This window comes from Pipistrellus kuhlii, unplaced genomic scaffold (genome assembly GCF_014108245.1).
Source record: "Pipistrellus kuhlii isolate mPipKuh1 unplaced genomic scaffold, mPipKuh1.p scaffold_m20_p_26, whole genome shotgun sequence".
NCBI classification, from domain to species: domain Eukaryota; kingdom Metazoa; phylum Chordata; class Mammalia; order Chiroptera; family Vespertilionidae; genus Pipistrellus; species Pipistrellus kuhlii.
Genome location: NW_023425525.1, coordinates 7339326 through 7360376, shown reverse-complemented (window position 1 = coordinate 7360376; position 21051 = coordinate 7339326). Strand labels below are relative to the sequence as shown.

The following is a 21051-nucleotide window of genomic DNA, read 5'->3' as shown; positions in this document are numbered from 1 at the left end:
AATGAAAATGCTTGATTTTAAAGCTGAAGACTGTTCCAATGATCCTATTCATCCCAATTTGCAGCTTCCTGGTTTATCCTATTGAAGCAAATAATGGATCTCTTCATTTTGGGCATGGTCATACTCCAATTGCTCCTCTGGGGCCCAAGAAATCACATTACAGTTGGGTAACCAAGGAACCTTCCCCCTGTCCTCCTGAATAAGGAGTTACCTTCAAAATCGAATTGCAAGCACTCGAGTGTATAATTAATTACTTTTATTTCATAGCTGCAACAGGACATGTGTATTGAGAATCCAGGACATGTCCTTTATATACATAGGAGGTTCATAGGCCAACAGCATGCACACTGAATGAGGTTAGAGCTGCAGGCCTGATCAAAACAGGCTAATTTGTCTGATTGAGTTTCAGTAAAAGAAAATTTAAAAAGAAAATAAATGTCTTTTTTTCCTACTTCCCTAACTTTTTACATGTTAATCCTTCATCATTGAGACCAAAGATACATGTGTTATTGTTTGTTAGAGTACCAGAAGACTGAATTTACAACCAAGCACTTGCAGGGAGAGGTCAATGCTTACTCATTTACAGCAGAGGGTCTTCTAAATGGTCTGGAGAGATACAAGAGGTGTTGCTTTGCCCAGGAGGCTGGCTGAGAAGGAGGGGGAAGAGACTGAACACTATCCCCAGTGAAAGCTGCTCAACTCAGATCTTATCAACCGGTTGAAACTGCCTCCTTCTGGGAAGTTGGCCAATGTGGTTAACTCATTTGGGTGGGAGGAATTTCTTTATATGATGTCATTAATGGTGGAACTAGTTTGGAGCTCATAACCAAATTTCAGTGTTTGTAGGATTCTCTTGAGACTTGTCCAAAAGTGACTGCTTAAAACTTTAACTTCGTCATAGAAGAATTAAAACTGGAGATTTTATGGAGCAATCCCTCTTTCCTAAACACACACGCAGTGTCCTCAAAAGGTTTACATTTCACGTCTGAACCGGAAAGGCTCACTGATTATACAGCACTCTATTTCAACCTGAGGCAAGATCAGTCTTTCTGCACTCTAACTCCTTTCCCACACTGCAGATTTCCAAATACTGAGGGTAATGGCTACATCTCAGGTTAGGTGTGTGATTCCTTTACTCCTACTTTATGCAACATGGTTTTGGCTTCTTTACCCATTCTGGGAACGTAGAAGTCCCCCCAAGAAGGGGGAGACTCAAGCATGGTATGGTAAGTGTTTCCAAATGCCAGCAGTCACCTTCCTGAAACTTCTCCATCTTTACATCCTCTTTCCTGGAGAGTCTTTTTCTTCACTAGCCTTTCCTCTTTCCCTTCTGGGGATAGGAAAGAAGTGTGCCTCCCTCGCATAAGGGCACTTTATGCCCCTCAAATCTCTTCTTCCCCAAACCCATCCCTCCACACAATGGACCCAAATAAAATTTAATTCTGTCTGCCTTTTTTACCAAATAAGTCGAAAGTGTGCAAAGTCCCAAAATTGTATAAATGATAGTGCTATTTTTTTTATCCTTATGAGGATCTTTTTAAATTGACTTCTCTCAAATATGTTAAGAATGTTAGCAGATGATTGGATCAAAAAACTATGGTACATCTACACAATGGAATACTATGCTGCCATAAAAAAGAAGGAATTCTCATCATTTGCAGCAACCTGGATAGAACTAGAGAACATCATGCTGAGTGAAATAAGCCAGTCAATGAAAGAGAAATACCACATGGCCTCACTCATTTATGGATATTAAAAAACATTATAAACTGACAAACCAAAAGATAGATATAAAGACAGTAGAGCAACAAGCAGACTGTAAAATTACAGCGGGGAGAGTAGGGAGATCTGGGGGAGATAAGAGATCAATCGAAGGACTTGTATACATGCATATAAGTACAACCAATGGACACAAAACTCTGGGGAGGGAGGGTATGTATGGGAGGGGGGGCAATGTTAAAATAAAAATAATAAATTAAAAAATAAATAAATAAATAAATAAATAAAGAATAAATAAACAAATAAATATTTCTGATGAAAAAAAAAGAATGTTTGAATAGTTTCTCTATAGAACCTTTATTCAAATTTATTCAAATTTTAACTTTTTTATTTTTTACAATAAAATAAAACTTTAATGTATTTGTAGGCCACCTGAATGGATGCAAAATCCCTTAAACAGGTATTAAATTTGATGGATCATAAAAGATTAATCTTTAAGGAGCTACTTTAGGATGAAGAGACTTTAGGCACCATTGGCTGCTTCTATCCCCTAGTTGAGCTCTGGAGCAGGGGCTAGAAGGATATACACTGAGTGGCCAGATTATTATGATTTCTGAATGCATAATAATCTGGCCACTCAGTGAATATCCTATATAATAAAAGGCTTATATGCAAATTGTCCCCTAGACCAGGAGTTCAATCAGCAGGTAGGCTGGCCAACTGCCCATGTCCCCTCCCCCTGGCCATGCTGGCCAGACCCCATCCATGCATGAATTCATGCACTGGGCTTCTAATACACACACACACACACACACACACACACACACACACACACACACTGGCCAGATTATTATGCATTCAGAGATCATAATAATCTGGCTACTCAGTGTATATAGATGCTTTGAAGCTTCCTAATTTTAAAAGTAGCTTTCTTTCACATGAAAAAGGCCACTGAGATACAGTTGAGGGTGGGAGAAAGGGTATTTGTAGTGTGCTTCTCCTCCCCCAAACAAGAGTTAAAGGTCAGAAACACTCATCAGTCTGAACCACGTCTGTCCTGATTCCCCTAGGAAACTGAGCATTTAGGGCCATGCTGGACTGAACGGTTATTTTGCAACAACTCTAATCAGAATTACTGCCAAGTTCAAAATGAACCCAGGTTTGCTAAGATATTTACTAATAAGACGATTCCTGAAAGAAGAGAGCAAAGCTCAAAAAAAAGAAAACAATGTTATGAATATAGCAACCACAGAGAGCCTGACTAACCCATCTCAAAATTTCCATTCTCTCTCTCTCTCTCTCTCTCTCTCTCTCTCTCTCTCTCTCTCTCTCTCTCTCTCTCTCTCTCTGTGTGTGTGTGTGTGTGTGTGTGTGTGTGTCTCATGCTCTCTGACACGTCAGTGACATTTTGCTTGTAGCTAAGACTGGTTCACATACTCACAATGAAAATAAATGAAAAATTCACACATGGGAGGAGGAAGAATTTTAAAAAATGGGCTAAAGTCTTGGGTTCATAAATTCTAAATTAAGTCATTTTAATTTTATAAAAAACGAAGTCATGAAGTGAAGACAGAACTTAAGGTACTGAGCAGCTGTCCTTCCAGAAGTTTTCTCCAAGCACACAGTTTAAAGCCAAGTGTGGTGCTCGCTTCGGCAGCACACAGACTAAAAACGGAACGATACAGAGAAGATTAGCATGGCCTCTGAACAAGGATGACATGCAAATTTGTGAAGCATTTCGTGTTAAAATAATAATAATAAAATAATAAATAAACCCAAGTGTGTATTACGCTTCGTCACAACAAACACACAAGCAAAAGAAGCAGAACTGGACATAAGCACAGAGATGTAATGTTCAGGCTCTGTGTTTAAACTGGCACACAAAGGACTTGCATTTCCTGCAAGCTTTATAGAGGTTCAGTGTGATCATCACGCTGTCCCCAAGAGTTACCTTGGACATGAAACAGCTCATTAGTGAGGAGGCACGGCGGCCCGTCCATTTTCCAGTGCAGACCAGTAAGTGAGGAGACCTGAGAGTATACCAGGTTAACACCATCGGGCTGACCTGGAGCCTGGCAGAGGCTCATCCTTACTATGACTTAAGGCTCAGGGACCCATGAGAGTCCTTCCCTGGTCACCAGTTTGATAAACACAATGTGATGGACAGTCTTCAGTCTTATGGCTAAAAACTGGGCAGCCCCACTCCTTCTTTCTCAAACATTAGCTGTACTCGGAATGATTCAACTTCTCTTGAGCTTTATGGAGGAAGCTAGACAACATTTAGATAGGGTTCGAGCGGTCTGTTTAAATTCCTTACTGAGAACCAGGTGGAAAATTTAACAAAAATACTTTTTCTTCTTTTTGTTAAACATTATTTCTCATTATTTAGCCAAATTATTTTGAAGTAGTTTCAAAGAGATGGTTTATATCAGGGGTCTTCAAACTACGGCCCGTGATCTGGCCCCCACTTTAAAAAGTTTGAGGACCCCTGGTTTATATCATAAAGAAATTGAGCATAGTAGCTAAACTAATAAATATCCTTAATGAGTTCTTAGAATGCACTAGGCATGTGCTAATGAACATAAAAATATTATCTCATTCTATTTTTTAGGATTTCAAGCTTACCTCTGGAACACTGTAGCTCCATATCTAAGCAACTGGTCCAAGGTGTTAAACTCATGTTAGTCTTATTTCAAAACCCCAGCCTGTTTCTGCTGTGTCACCCAGAGAAAACTTGTGAGATTAGAGTCAGTGCGGACTTGCAGTTCACTCCCAAAGGGGCCTGCACATAGGCACTGGCTTCAGCAATTGGCCACCACTGAGCAGAGAGAAGGCTGGAGTGGGGTGGTGGCCCTATGTGGAAATATGTTCTACCTGTTACCCCTTTACTCTCCTCTGGCACCTTACTGTGTGTCCCTCATAAAAACTTCTGAGTTTGAGATCTGGTGCAATTGATGAGAAACAGATTTTCTGCTGGAAAACCAATAGGCAAAGAAGAGAATTTTCTTCTGAAGCCATCGATGTCTTGACCAATATTTTCCTTTTTCAGTATCACCCCGGCTGACCCTCTTTTTTGGTTGCTTTTGTTTTTGTATCCCCTTTCAGTCTCCTTTCTTATCTACTTATGTCATGGCTCCATGGGAGAGATCAATATAGATGTCAATGCAAGGATATGGGTAGGGCAAATATGATTTTGTAGCATTTGCTCTACTTGAGAGATGAAAACCAAAGGAAGGAACAACAGCTAAGGATTTAACCGCATACCCACCATCTACTCATGTTGCTTTTAGTGAAAATGCTGGTTAAAAAAAATCCTGAATAGCCGGAACCAGTTTGGCTCAATGGATAGAGCGTCGGCTTGGGGACTGAAGGGTCCTGGGTTCGATTCCAGTCAAGGGCAATATACCTTGGTTGCGGGCATATCCCCAGTGGGAGGTGTGCAAGAGGCAGCTGATTGATGACTCTCTCTCATCGATGTTTCTAACTCTCTATCTCTCTCCCTTCCTCTCAGTACAAAATCAATAAAAATATATTTTTAAAAACCCTGAATAAATATTCTCACATTTTAAAGTGCCGGATTTATACAAGGGTGAAACATCTAGAAAATACACTCTTATGTTACTGTCCTTTAATAAAACAACTCAGCTTGTGTTCAAGAAAGTCAGGCCAGTTGGGCAATATCAAAATATCTGCTAGTGTCTCTGCTCTTTATAGTTTCCATCATAACAGTGGCTACCAGAGATGAAATATCCAAAGGCTAATTCATTATAAAGTCTGTTTTTGGGAGCCTCTCAAATATTTTATGATTCAAAATAATGAAAACATCACTCATGTAAATAACAGTGAAATAATCAGCTCATCTTTGTCACCATTTTAATGACCAATATTTTAGATATGTCATGGCTATAATAAGTAGAGAATTTGACTATAAACTTCATAGCAGACACATATATAAGAGACCATGTGAAGGCAAAATTGACACTGAAATGATGAAAGATGATTTATGTGACATCAACAGGATATAAGTGACCCTTCTAAATCTCATTATCCTCAGAAATGAATTTCTGACAACAGGCACAGAAATTACTATCAACATGTACAGTTAGACACTAGCAAAACACATACACACACACACACACACACACACACACACACAGTGCCAGTTACTTAAAAGATATCAAATAAACCTAAGTTTACAAATTTAATAGTCCATCCATTGAGAAAAACATTTATTTCTCAGGAAGACAGCGACTTTATAAAATCAGTAATATTGGCTAAGAGTTTTAAAAAGTGGAAAAGCATACTCTGGAAATAGAAAACAAATAAATTATAGCTCAGACTTTCTTTTAATCCACCGGAATCAAACGGTCAAAGACCATCCAACAGGAATATTTGCACCAAGCTAATATTTACACGTATAAACCCTCTAGTTTTAGTTTTGATCTTTCTCTTAAACATCATGAATTTTACAGCTTGGCAAAGTGCTGTGTTTGCTATCCAAAACCCAACTGGCTAATGGCAGACGAAAAGCGTCAACTTCTAGGTCCGTTTTCTTCTAAGGGGATCGGGGCCGTCCCTGCATTTCGGCTCTGGCTAGTGTGTAACACCGTGTAATCTGTTGTAATGTTGGCATGATCTTATTTATAGTTTGGTTGCAATTTTAAAAAATAATGAATGACATAAAAAATGTGAGAGAACTTAGAGGTGAATGCAGGTCATTCGAAAAATGATTTCTATGTCCATTGAGGGGACACTGAAGGAAACTTCTTCAGCATCGTGAATTATATTTCTATCCTACCCTCACTCAGTAAAATAATGATCTCATGCTCTTGTAAACAAGAAAAAAGTTTCGGAAGCATTTCTAATGAAAAATGTCTGTTACCAATCATGAAAGCCCAGAATAAGAGATTGGTTTATAGGGACATTGATAATCTACTGAAAACAGACTCAAGAGCCCTTTTACCACAGCTCTGTGCTGTAAGGCAGCCAGGCACAGGCCACAGGGAGAGCGGTGTCTGGGGGGAGGGAGGACAGCTCTTCAGGGTCTGAGTGTGGGACCGTAATGGAGGGGTTGGGGTAGAGGGTGTTTAATTGCATGGGAAACTTCCCAGATTTCTTGACAACATTAAAGCAACAAACCCAAGATTTTCATATTCCTAATGACTAAAAATTTTTCCCCATCCCAAGCTTTTAAAAAATAATGGTCTGTCTTGAAAAGCAAATTACAGAAAGGAAAGGGGGCTTCCTTTGAAATGGCTCTTCTTGCACTCCCCCAAAGGGAAACGTCTGTTTTGATAATGCATGCAACCTCAGAACTTGAATGAACGCCTGTCAGTAAAGTATTATACCAAGGGTGCCGCAGCTCGCATGAACCAGTTTCATGGTTGCGGGAGCAAGCATGTTTGTGTATTAAAGGGCCAAACAGATCGTCAGGAAAAGCTCCCAGGACAAACAGGAGCGTTTCTGATGCGATCACCCTCCAGAAGCCCAGGGGCTGACGAAGACACATGCAAAGTGCAGCCTCTCTTTTCAAGGCTCCCACTTTATTTAAGGCTCCTGACAGTCCGTGTCTTCCCCAGCGAACTCTGTGAAGGCAGCTAACAAGCCCCGCATTCACAGCGAACACTTTTATAAGTAAGATCCTCGGGGACATGGCATTTACGCTAACTAGTGATTACAGCCAAGAATCTCTAGCGGATTTATCACGCCTCTCGGCTCTCACAGAACGAAGCACTAAAGCTGCAGGAGGAAATAAATGAATGAACAAAACTGCACTGTCTCAGTGTCATGCTGTCCAGAGGGCATCTGAGAGTCTCAGAAAGAAACGGAAATAGCCGAGTTTAAGTTTAGGACACATAGCAACTTCGCTTAAGGAAAGAAAAGTATACTTGGGATTATCAGGTTTTTATTTTATTATTTTTTTGTTGATTAGGAGGGATGATTCAAGTTAAGGAACAGAAGTTCCTTAACTGTGGATGACACAGAAATACAGTTATAAAATGGTCAAGAAAGTGATGCCACAGCATTATTTTGCTTAAAGTTCTGCAGCATTAGTTGTGTTTCTGCAGGAATTTGCAGTTAATGCTGTCTATACAATTCAAGTCCTTGTCCACATCAATCAGAGCAAAAGAAGAGCGAATAAAGGTTTGCCAGAAATTCAAACTACCAAATACAATATGTTGGAGAATTCTTTCAAAATGAAAAGTGATTTAATCTGTGACCTGAACATTTGAGCACATCATTTGACATCCAAATCTGTAAAATTCTATTTATACAAATTTGTTTTTTTAAAAAAATAATGATTTTACCTGGTATCTTAGGATTTTCTGTGAAATGTGAAGCATTTAAGTTAACAGACCACTCTCCCCCCCGCCCAGGACAATCAAAATAATAGTTTATATTAAATGTAGCCACCAAATTAAAAAAACAAAACAAAAACAACAACAATAAATCTGGATCACATGACCAATGCTGCATGGATATTTGGGGGAAAATATAAGGCTTTAATTTAAATAACTTGGTGGGTTTATCTTTCTCCTTGCTACAAATTTTCTTTTTCTGAGATTCGTGTGTTCCACACTATTTTATATTTATGTCACAGACTCACTTCTAAAAATTATTTTGTTTCTAAAAACAACCAGAATCACACTCTCTTTAAAAAATAATTTAAGTACTTAAGGAATCTCCAAAATCTTCACAAGTCTTGACATATACAATTGGCTTATTTTCCTGAATTACCACTTTTACTCCATACACAAACATTTCTGTAAGACAAATCTCTCTCTCTCTCTCTCTCTCTCTCTCTCTCTCTCTCTCTCTCTCTCTCTCTCTCTCTCTCACACACACACACACACACACACACACACACTCACGTTTAAAGTGACAATATAGAGGAAAAAAATGAACCCTCTCCTAGACATACAAAATGTTAATTAACTCTAAGACTTTCTCCAGTTTAAAACCCTACCCTACCTGCATTTGTGATATTGGTATGGTGCCATGAGAGAGAAATCTTTAATTAAGGCTTCAGTTTAAATGTAATTAGATAAATGTATTGTGTGGAGATTTATACCATGTTCCCTCACTCAGCAGCTAAAGAGGTACCCACTCAAGAAACATTCTGTGAGCCCAGCTGGTGTGGCTCAGTTGGTTGAGCATCATCCTGTGCACCAGGAGGTTGCTGGTTCCACTGCCTGTCAGGGCACAAGCCAGGTTTTGGGTTGGATCTATAGGGGGTGTGCTGGAGGTGTTTGATCAATGGTTCTCTCTCATCAAGATTTCTCCCTCTCTCGCTTCCTCTCCCTACCTCTCTCTGAAATCTTTAAAAATATATTTAAAACATTCTGCAGAGACCCTTCTGAAGAATGGAGATGTGCCCATTGACTCACCATTTGCCTTGAACAGAGACTTGTGAATTTAAGAACAAAGGGGGCCTAGGCGATCTTGTCTGCCTCTCCCAATTTTATAGATGAGGGAGAAGCTCAGAGCAGTTAAGAAACTGCCCAAGAGCTCATCGCTGGTTAACAGGAAATGTGGAACCACATCTACAGTTTCATCCAAGGTCTTCCCGCTCAGAGAAACACACTTTACTCCTAGTAAACCAGTATACATGAAAATATATTTCTCTTCATCTTAATTTTTTTTCCTCCCCTTGAACTTGAGATCATCAGACATACACTGATGTACTTCAAATTTCTGGACATTATAATCCATTTCTTTTGTCTCTCTAAACCTGTCAGTCTTATGCTGCTTCGTGCTGTGTCTCAGTTTCCCATGTGACAATTTTCATTTCGGTTTCATGTGTGGGAAGCAGGAGAATATGTACATACAGAGTCCCTGAGGGTCCTCCTGGGAGGTGAGCACCCTGTGTCTGCCACTGAAAGCACAAGGAGACTATTTGTTCCTGCCACTGGAAATATTGGGGGAAATTAATTAGTTAGCATTTGTAAAATGCTTTGAAAATGAAGAGTACTATTATTACACCTAATTAAATTTATCTCATATATTCAGCAACAATTTCATTTGTATTCATTTCTGTGCCAAGAGAGCAGTGGTGTAGGGCTCACAGATGCATTCATACAAAAGCTGGTCATATGTAAGTTATACTTCTTTATTCTTTTTTAAAAACCAATCTATCCTTTTACACTTCTTCTTGTCTCTAGATGTGGATCTGCTCCAAATGGGCACATGTTAGTAAGTATGTTCTATTTTGGAGTGAAATGCTTTTTCATAAATAGTTTAGTTGCACATGGTCAAACAGTCTACTGACGAGGTAAATGCTGATTCACAAAGAGACAGCCACAAATGATAATATGTGCCCTATATAAGTGGTGGCAAGACTGCCCATCAGATGAACACAAACATGCAGAGGCAGCATTGGGGGAAGCGAAACCTTTGGCAGGTCTGAATCATTCCCTGGATTGTCAAGGTGGTATCATTAGCAGGACCTTGTAAACATCTCTCTGCACTGGTCGGGCCACTGTCTTAACCTGCAGGAATGCCGCAGAAGTGCAGAATAACTTGGCCGGTCTGGTTTCGCTGCCACTCGCGGATGCCAACAGAGTCTCCAGGGAGAGGAGAGGGGTGTGTGCAAACCCAATCTGCGCTAGAGATCAGCTCTCCTGTAGGTAATGTTGTGTTCTAATAAAGACCTGGAAATACACACTCAGAGGGTGTAATTAACAGAGTTGGGAAATCGAAAAGCCAGAAAATTGTTGAGAGAAGTATTTCTATTGTTCACAGCGTGTTTGGTGCATTAGGAAAACAAAACCAAATTCTTTCTCTTGGCACCTACCCTGAAACGCACACCAGCTAATGAAGGGGGCATCGGGGTTGACATCATGGCGTAACCAGCAGCCTGAGACCTATGTGTATGTGGTTAGAAGCTAAATTCCAGTTTACTGCTGATGTCATCAGTCAAACTCGCATTAGTGATGCGGATTGGCAAGCTTTCCGTTTCTCCCACATAATAAACAACCATGGCATACCACAGACAAACATAAACCTGAGCATGTCATGCGCTCTGCAAAGTGGCGTGGTATCTGCATTCCAAACTATCCCGCTGCCAGAGTTACAGGCGCAGAGACAAGCGGGAGTGTTGACACATGACCCTCCTGGTTCCCATTCTCTGTCCACCGACCTCCAACCAGCCTGAGCACCCATGAATGGCACTGGTTTTGCAGCAGACTTATTTAGCTGGAAATGCTGGCAGCCAGTGCTCCACTTGGTAAACTCAGCAGGAAATAAAGAAAACTAAGCCCTCGTTTAAGGAGCACGGCTTGATCTGCATGAATGTGTACACTGTGAAAGTCTAATTGCGCATCTATACTTTCTGCGAGACAGCACATCTCTACTGTAAAAACCACAAAAGCACACTACACATCTGCTCGGGCTATTGAGACCCAGAGACTGCATTCTTCAAATGCATTATTCTAAGAAATCCCACGTAAGAATAAATAACCAAAGTCAGACTTCACAGAGCTGGCAACAGCAAATGTCAAAATTGGGCAAATTTATATTTTATTGCTTCTTCTCTTTATTTTGGAGCAATTTCCTTTCTACTTGGCAAGATACACAGTACCTTAGCCCAAACTCAGCTGCGTTTCCAATACAATCTCTGTGGCATCTATGTTAACAGAAGTGTACTGGGTAGGTATTCCAAAAGCTCAATTAATCTTCATTTATCATCAATCTTGGTTTACTTAAGGGGAAAAAAAATATGTGTGTGCCTGTGCGTGTACACTCACACACAAACACACATATCCGTGGTCGGAATAATCTTCAGACGTTTCTACTGACGTGTATTCTAGGAGAAACAGTTGAGTTAATAACCCTCAGTAGGAATGAGGGGTGCCCAGGACGGAGCCATCTGCTCCTCCACTGGCCTCCTGACAGTGTGTGCTTTTCATTAATGCTCAGTGGAATTACTGACGGCTCACTTTCAATACACTTTTCTGTAAGTCAACCAACAAAACTAATTAGGAGCCGTGAAAGGCTATATTGATAGAGTGAAACTATATAAACCAGTTCTGACAATCCTCCTGGAGGACGCCATATATCATGGACTTGGTGCTCAGCTTTGGGCTCTTTTTGGCTATAATATAAATAAACTAAAGTAAAATCTCAGGTTTTAAAATGACTTTAAAGAGCCACACATTTCCTGAAAGAACCATTTTCAAATTACATATAAACATGTTTAATCGGTCTTTACTGCTCTAAGTGGCAGGGGAGGAGAGAGGGGGGATTTCAGAGGGGCCTGACTCAGTGACCTGCAGACTAGTGGCTCGGACCCCAGTGGGGTCCCACATGAGGCTACTGGGTTGATCTGTCTCCCTGAATTGACAAGGTAGTTCAGTCACAACTAATTTGACTGGCTTTTCCCTTCTCTTCACATGCCAGCCCTCACACTTAGCAGCTACTCTCCAGCAAGCTTGAATATGACAGTCAACCAAGAGTGACAACCGAAACCATCCAAGCACCTAAGGTAAGGCAGCATTACCAAACCAATGGCCACACTGGAATTGGCAAAAACGCATCTCAGCCCTGATTTCCACAGGCTACAGAACAGCTCTTTTCTTCTGTGCTCACCCTGAGAGATAGCAAAGGACTCAGATACATGTGGGCACCATCCTTTCTGACACTTACTAGTTATTAGCCTTCCTAAGCCTCAATATCCTCATCTCTGAAAGAATGACAGAGACAATGGTGACAGCTACTCCTATGATTATTACTACTAACACTACGATACTACACTATACCATTACCACTACTACCACTGCTGCTACTACCACTATCACACTACACCACCACCACCACCACCACCACCACCACTGCTGCTACTACCACTAACACCGCAGCACTACACCACCACCACCACCACCACCACTACCACTACCACTGCTGCTACTACCACTAATACTACAACAACACACTACACCACCACCACCACCACCACCACTACCACTGCTGCTACTACCACTAACACCGCAGCACTATACCACCACCACCACCACCACTACCACAACCACTGCTGCTACTACCACTAATACTACAACAACACACTACACCACCACCACCACCACCACCACTACCACTGCTGCTACTACCACTAACACCGCAGCACTACACCACCACCACCACCACTACCACTACCACTGCTGCTACTACCACTAATAATACAACAACACACTACACCATCACCACCACCACCACCACCACCACCACTACCACTGCTGCTACTACCACTATCACACTACACCATCACCACCACAACCACTGATGCTACTACCACTAATACTACAACACACTACACCACCACCACCACAACCACTGCTGCTACTACCACTAACACCACAACACTATACCACCACCACCACCACTACCACAACCACTGCTGCTACTACCACTATCACACTACACCACCACCACCACCACCACCACTACCACTGCTGCTACTACCACTAACACCGCAGCACTAGACCACCACTACCACCACCACTACCACTACCACTGCTGCTACTACCACTAATACTACAACACACTACACTAGGGGTGTCGAACTCAATCAGAGAAGGGGCCAAAATCTAAAATCCAGCCTAAATCGCGGGCCGAATGGTTTACTGAACAGTCATAAACTGTTATTGTGATGGAAACGCAGCGGAGTGCAGTGATGACAGCGCGGTGCGGGCCACATTGCAAGGCCTGGCGGGACGGATTTGGCCCGCGGGCCTTGTGTTTGACACATGTGCACTACACCATCACCACCACAACCACTGATGCTACTACCACCAACATCACAACACTACACTGCACCACTACCACTATTACTACAATTACTGTTATTAGGCTGCTATTACTCCTCTGACTACAGTACTGCAATATTCTACAGTGCTGCCACTACTACTATCAACACTGCTGCTGTTGTTATGCTACGGGTACTAAAATCCTACTCCTACTAGTTTATCACTACCACCACTTAACTTTCTCTACTAAAATTATTACTTTCCCCATACTACTGCATATGGTTATGGCAACATGAACTCCAGCACTGAGACTCCTGGATTTAATGTCAGTACTGGCACTTACAAACTACAGGCTTTTGCATAACTATTAAACATTTCTGCACCTCAGTTTCCTCCTCTATAAAATAATAAATGATAATAAAGATTGTTATAATGATTCAATGTGCTACTATTTACAAAGTATTTAGAGTAGTGCCTGGCTGAAGGAAAACACTATATAACAATATGCTAAAAAAATTAGCATGACTAATTGATGACTGGCAGTAATGCAACATGATGGGTACTAACTGTGTTTAACTTGGTACCTGTAAACAACATACTGCAGGATGTCAAAATTCATTTCTTAATGGTTGATTATACAATCTGAGAAAGCAAAGTGCCTGAACCAATTATCTATAAAACTATGTATTGAATTCTTATAACCAGCAATTTAAACATGATGCAAGAATAATAATTGACCTCTCTCTCTCTGAAAACTGCGATCAACTCCTAACATATGACTCTGAAATTAGTTAAGGTGCTTGCCAAGTTCAAAGCATATGGTTGTGGCTGATATTACAATAATAACCAATGTGGTGCTTGAGGAGGAGCCATCATGGAGAACACCATGGTAGTCATGCTGGCTAGGGAAGTTTTGGGTCTCAACTAAAATTTCTGAAGAGAATCCTTTCTCAGTGCAAAATAAGCAGGTCTCTATGACAGTGAAACGCCAGGGCTACCGAGGCACAATTACTTTTACTACCTGATAAAGGGAGTTGCAGGTCCTTCCTGTTAATGTGACTGTAACCGACTCTCTTCAAGGCCACTAAGTGCTCACCACATGTAGGTACATCGTTCAAGGTAGGAGGCTTGCATACAGTGGTGCTATATGTATACTCTATAAACTCTGGGCCTCTGCACCTTCCTATGTTCTATACAAAACATCTACAGCAATTTGAAATAAGTTCTTTGAGAAGACAATGCTTTCATGTTTTTTTATACCCCCAGGGCCTGTCATGGTGCCCAGTACATGGTAGGTTTGAATAAATGTTAGCTAAATGAGTGAACGACTGAATGGCCTTAAAGATCTCTGGAACACTTTAGAAATACACTTTAGTCTCTGACACTGACAGAATTGAGGCTACCTGCTTACTAGCTGTGTCTTTGGCTGGCAGCACTCATTTCATTCTTTTCGTAGGGAACAGCTGTCAGGATCCCTGTTCCGCAGCCATCAGCAGAAGTGAGCTGACTTCATGGTTTAATCACTGTGAAATGCTCCCCAAAGTGGGCCTGGGATAGTCCTAATTTAGTGGGGGCTTTCTTGTTACTAGCTGATATGTGCTTCTTGCACATCACTGCTAGATTTATCTCCCCCAAAATTGATTTCATCGTGTCCCTCCCTACACGTCATCCTTAGTGACTCATTATTGCCTCAGAGATAATGACCATTTCCTCAGAGTCTCCATGGGCTGGCCAACACCCAGTGCCCTGCCACGGGGACCTCTGTCTCTCACATGGGTCGGTCTCAGCTCCACAGGTCTATCGCCCATCCGTGGGCACAGAGTTGGCCCCTGGCATTTGATTCATCTATTGGAGAATTTTATCTTGAGCAGCTGTTATCAACAGGGCATCATCACCTCTCCCTTAATACCATTTTCCTCAACTGAAGGAGCCAAAGACTATTTCTCCTCCAGTGACCTGTTCATTTCCTGCTTCCTTGACAAGGTCTTCTCTCCAGCTCACCCAAGCCCAAAAGCACGTTCTCCTCCCCTGATTTCCACAGCACTTCCACTCCATAGTGCACGTGGCGCATTGGTCATCAGCTGTTCTGCAATATTAAACTTGCTGCTCTCCCACTTAGTGGTGCTGTAAACTTCTCCGGGGCACGGGTCATATAACCTTCACCCCAACCCGAAGCTTTCATTATCCCCAAAATGGATTCCGAAATGCAATATACAGACATGCCCATTTAGCAGAACCAACCTTACCTATTCCTACATTTGAAGTTCAGGGAGGGTTGCCTTTTTATGTAATGGGAGTTTATAAGCTCAGACCTCAGGTGAGACAGTTTTCTTGAATAATTCAAGTGTTCTAGGAGAGAGCCAAAGGTGCAAGGAAGAGCGTGCCAGATCCATGAATGTGTAGAGTTTTTTCTTTTTAGAAAAAAGTTTTCCTTTTGAGAGCTGTTGTCATTCTCTTTATCAGGGCATCTTCTGAGGCAGATACACACAAAGGCATGGCATCCATATCTTTAAAGTATCTTACTTAAATCCGTTGTTGCTCAATACCAAATGGAGAGTGAAGCAGGGGGTAAAAAGCTTAGAGAGCTCGTTGGGGAAATAAAAAGGAGTGGTTTTTGTTCAAGTTCTCACAGCTCGAATAAGATGGTGTTGGCAAGGGGAGGCTCACCAGCATGGTCTTGTCAGCGGGCTTAGTTCTCAGTTAGTAGGAGCTGTAGGTAGAACGTGAAGTGACGTGTATCTTCATCCAGTCTTCTGGTGTGTAGCTTGGGATGTCAGCCTGCATTGCTTGGGAGGGAGACACGCCAGAGTGGGCTTGTAGGACTACAGCCAAGATCCCTCCTGGAGCCTGAGACTGGGCAGTAAGGAAATGGAAGGTCCCCGTCTTTCCTTTTGAGCAGGTGACCAAGATGTATGTTCAAAGGAGCAGAAACTCTACACATTCATGGATCTGGCACGCTCTTCCTTGCACCTCTGGCTCTCTCCTAGAACACTTGAATTATTCATGATGCCCAGTGCATCACTACACACGGGCAAGTGGTGTCTCGGGACAGCCCATGCAAGCACACCCAGGGCCTCTGGTGTGAGAATGGCAGCTCTGTGGCTTTAAGAAAGAGCTGGTGCACCCTGCAGCAGAACAGCCTGTAGATTCAGCTGTGTTCTTACCTCACTTTCCCTTCTGCAGTGACCTCACCCTGCCACAATGCCACCATTCATGCAGATGGAGTGGAACGCTGCACACAAAAGTTTCATTTAGTCACATAAACATGACTATTTAGCCTGCTTGATTAAAAATGAAAGCTAGAGATTTGGCTCTCTGCAATTTGATGGGGCCAAATGATTTTTTTTTTAAAGTTCAATTTTAAAGACAAACTTTGAAAAGAACAATAGAAAAAATACCCCACCCTTAGCTTTTACTTTCTGAAAAACATTATCCCCTGCTAGGGGTACCCTTCCCTCATCCTACCTGTATCACAGTCTGGAGATCCCATAGATTTTTCTATTTACTCTTAGAAAGTCAACCACAGAAAATTTAGACATTGAATTCTTTTCTCAAAATAGAGACCTAATTTTAAAAAAATTATTCATTTTATTTACCAAGCAATTCATTACAATTCTCCCTCTGAATATATGCCTGCATATGTATACACATAAATATTTAGGTTAAACTCAGAGAGTGTATGCCTTTTTGTTGTTTTGAATGTTGTACCTATACTGGGTTGAAAAGAGAAATTGGAAAGAGGTTTCAAAGAATACACCACCCCAAAGGACAACTGTGGAATTACTGCTAATTTTAATTTCTCAAAAATATATTTTGCATGTTAATAAAAGAAGCCTCAAGTTGGAAAGCAAATAAATATAAAGAAGAAAATACATACAATTCTACACCTAGTAACTTTCTGATGTATTCCTACCAGTTGTGTGTGTGTGAGAGAGAGACATCATCTTAGCCTATGTACTTTGGAATTAATTATATTATAGAACAGCATCTCTTAAAACATTTTTCACCAAAAATATATTTTTTCCCAACCTCCTATTTCTGACAAAATAAATAAATAAATAAAACCCCTTTAGAAAAGAACAAAGAGTGAAAGATAAGCTCTAGTTTCTTCTTTCAATGAGCTGCCAGGTATGAAAAATTCTTATTTTTCTAACTGTAAAGGGGATGAGAATATATTCATGCATTATTTGGGAAGACATATGTGATCCTAAAAGAAGACATTATAGTAGACATTGCCTCAAAAAGTTGTATAGCTGTCAGCATTTATTAGACAAGTTATATTTTAACTGTACTAGAACTGAGATTGCTATTTAAAATGAAATTCTGGGACGAATCCTTTGAAAAAATGAAGAATTCCTTTGTTCATGGAGGAAATCACATCAGTATTTATTTCACAAGTTCAGATTTATGTGGTCAGATTTTTCTTAAAACAGGGTGCACTTTAGTCTCAAATTATTCTTCTAAGATAATTAATTACCAAGAGAAAGTTAGTTACTTTACAGTGGAAAAGCCTGACAGATGTTACGTTGACCACGTCATCAAAGTTAACATTGCCCATCACCGGGAATAAGTTTAGCATAATCTTGTACCCTTGACATGAGACACTGGGACCGGCACAAGGTAACCTCTTGGGTATTCTTCTAAAACATGTACAACTGCAATACTCATGAGAAAACGACAGGCAAACACAGATAACTGACACTTAAAAATGTCAAGATCGTGAAAGAATTAGAAATTCAAAAGATGTGATGTGACCAAGGAGACAGGACAACTAAATGCAATGTAAGATCCAGAGCCGGTGCTGGAACAGAAACAACACAGCGGGAGAAGATGGGAAATCTGAATAAAGTCTGCAGTTTAGCTAATATCCCTTGACTGATGTTAATTTCCTGGTTTTGAGAATTACTATGGTTATAGTTGATGTTAACATTAAGAAAAGCTGGGTGAAGGATAGGTGGGAACTCTACTATTTTTCATCTTTTCTGTTAAGTCTAAAATCATTTCAAATAAGAAGCTAAAACATAAAAATTAATAATGAAAAAAATGAGATGTACCTATAAGATACTGATATTTCACATAAGGAGGCAAACCCTATCTGGAAGGATCCTTCTGGACATTTGCAGATCACATGCAACTCCATGCCTGAGGAGAAAATCGCTGTGAACAGAATGATAATCATGGCCATCCCTTCAAACAGCAACGTTATGCTGTTTTAGAATGCAAAGAAAGGCATCTTGGCAATAAATATACAGAGGAGAAGGGACTTCTCTCCTCTCCACACGTCCCCACTGGCCTGAGCTCCAACAGTGTGGGCTGCCTAATACATCCCAGGCTTGTGAGCAACCAAATCGCTTTCTCTGCTGGCTAATAAGAGAGGGGGAAGTTGCCTTGATAGGTGTGAGTACCTAGAGAATATAAACCAAAACCCTGCATTCAGGGTTATTTCATTTAGTTCTTTTTTTTTAATATACAGTAAAATTATTTTATTTTTTCAAACCAGAAAAGTCATGGATTCTGTCTGAGAAGTAATCCTAGAATTAAGGTTTTCTTCTACTTTTCATTGTGTTTTTATTTCTTCTTTTTACATTTTTTAATTAAGGTATTATATATCTTATATATATCTTACCATTGCACCCCCGCCCTTCACTCCCATACTCATTTAGTTCTTGATGAGATGATCAACTATTACATCTCTATCTCTAAAAATTTTCAAAATCAATTATCAGGTAGATAATTGAAAGATTCTATAGGGACAATTAGGCCTCTGTTTAGCCCAGTCTTGAAAACTGATGGAAACCTGAAATTTCATTACCTGATAAATTCATTCCATAAAAATTAGATTTCAACTCATGACACTTCAATTATATATTTAAAATGAGTATTTAATTTGATAATTATTACATGCTAATTAGGTGTAACTGTATCATGAAAAATATATCTTCTCTGGGTTTAATTACCATATTGCAGAAACATCAAAATAAGGCTTCACACGTATGCTTTAATCATCTTTTACTAATTAAAATGTAATGAGAATGGGAACGGCAAGCACTTCTAACTCTAATAAGAAAAATTTACATATCTCACATTAAGGCTCAAAATGTATCCCTTATATTTCTTGTACATCAAATACCTATGGTATCAGTTTAAAATGGTTACCCTGCAGCCATTCTTATCTTTAAAATGAAATTCATGAGTTTTCTTGTTAGAAATTGTAATGTGCAATTGAAAAAGCCCAGACAATTCCAGACAAGATACTATTTCATATAAAGCTTAAAGATAAGCAAAATTAAACACTATATTGTTTTGTTTTTTTAAAAAAACTCATGCATGTATAATAAAACAAATTTCTCAATGCTAAGAAATAATTAGTACCAATTTCAGGATAGTGGTGACCTCCAGAGTGAAATATAAAATGGGATATGGAAGAACACACAAGTAGTTAGAGAAGCCTGGTGATCTACTTCCAGGGCTGGATGATGGGTTCACAGGTATCTGTTATATCCCAGTGCTCTATAACATACATGTATACTACATATATCCCCATTATAATCCCCATAAAAATACTAAGGGAAAAACATTTGTTTCCACTTGAAATGCTGTCTATTGCCATGACCAACAGTTAGAAAATATACTGATCATTTGCATAAACTGATTTATCATTAAAAGTTATATTTTGGGTCTAATATTATATCTAGAAAATATATAGTATACTTTTTAATATTGTACATATTTTTAAAAAATTAGTTGCCAAAAATGATGTCAAATTTCAACTTAGCCAACTTCTTGGCCAATTGGATTCTACTTCTGAGAGATGTAAAACTATTTATCTTGCACAAAAATCTGGCAACCGCATTAAACATTTCTTCTACTCATACTGATGTATTAGGTGCCCCTAGCAACCTAATAAACAGAAAATAACCTTAAAGGTTGCCTTGAAAAATCAGCTGATTTCGTCATTATGAACACTGTTATAATGAGACCTATAAAATGCAGATGACATTTGCTAGACAGATTGAAAACCAGCATCTATGGTCTTTTGTTTTAATAAAGCAACATACAATGAACATATGGAAACTGATCGAATTTGGCCAGTGTACAGACTGCCTTATAATTTGAAGTATCCAACGATTTCTTGTTTAAGAATAATTGCCTCCAAATTAGTTGTGTTCAGCCCACTTCTTTTAACTGTCCCTTTAAGCAGGTGGGCCCTCCAAGAGCTAGGTGCCACCCAACGGGGCTTGAAGTGGAGGAGACGAGAGTGACTCAGATCGGAGGAGCGCCTTGTAAATCAGCCACATGCAGCTCTGAGACATCCATCAGGGCGGTGTGCCCTTTCTCCACTGAGGCAGTCATGAAGTCATGGGCCTGCCATGGGGCTAACATATTATTAAAATAAATCACTGGCCTGAAGACTTGAGTTTAAATGCCAATTAACTCATAAGTAAATGGGAAGGAGTTGAACTGTCTCACCCAGAATGCTGGTGGAGAAGTTGCTGAAATTACCGCTCTGTGTTGAGGCCTTGGCTTTCAGAGATGCCGAAATACCCACAGTATAAGGAGCTGGAGCACATGCCTTGGATTCTGCTCACAA

The 21051-nt window shown here is 40.2% G+C and overlaps 1 protein-coding gene and 1 non-coding gene across 5 annotated transcripts in view; one reads left to right on the top strand and one right to left on the bottom strand.

The window, feature by feature from the left end:
* The window catches only part of CREB5 (cAMP responsive element binding protein 5), a 383557-nt gene that overhangs the window by 49337 nt on the left and 313169 nt on the right, over nucleotides 1–21051 (bottom strand). The gene's annotated exons all lie outside the window — the stretch shown is intronic.
* LOC118727893 lies at nucleotides 3361–3467 on the top strand. The gene has a single exon (XR_004990720.1). It is a non-coding gene; the product is annotated as a U6 spliceosomal RNA (small nuclear RNA).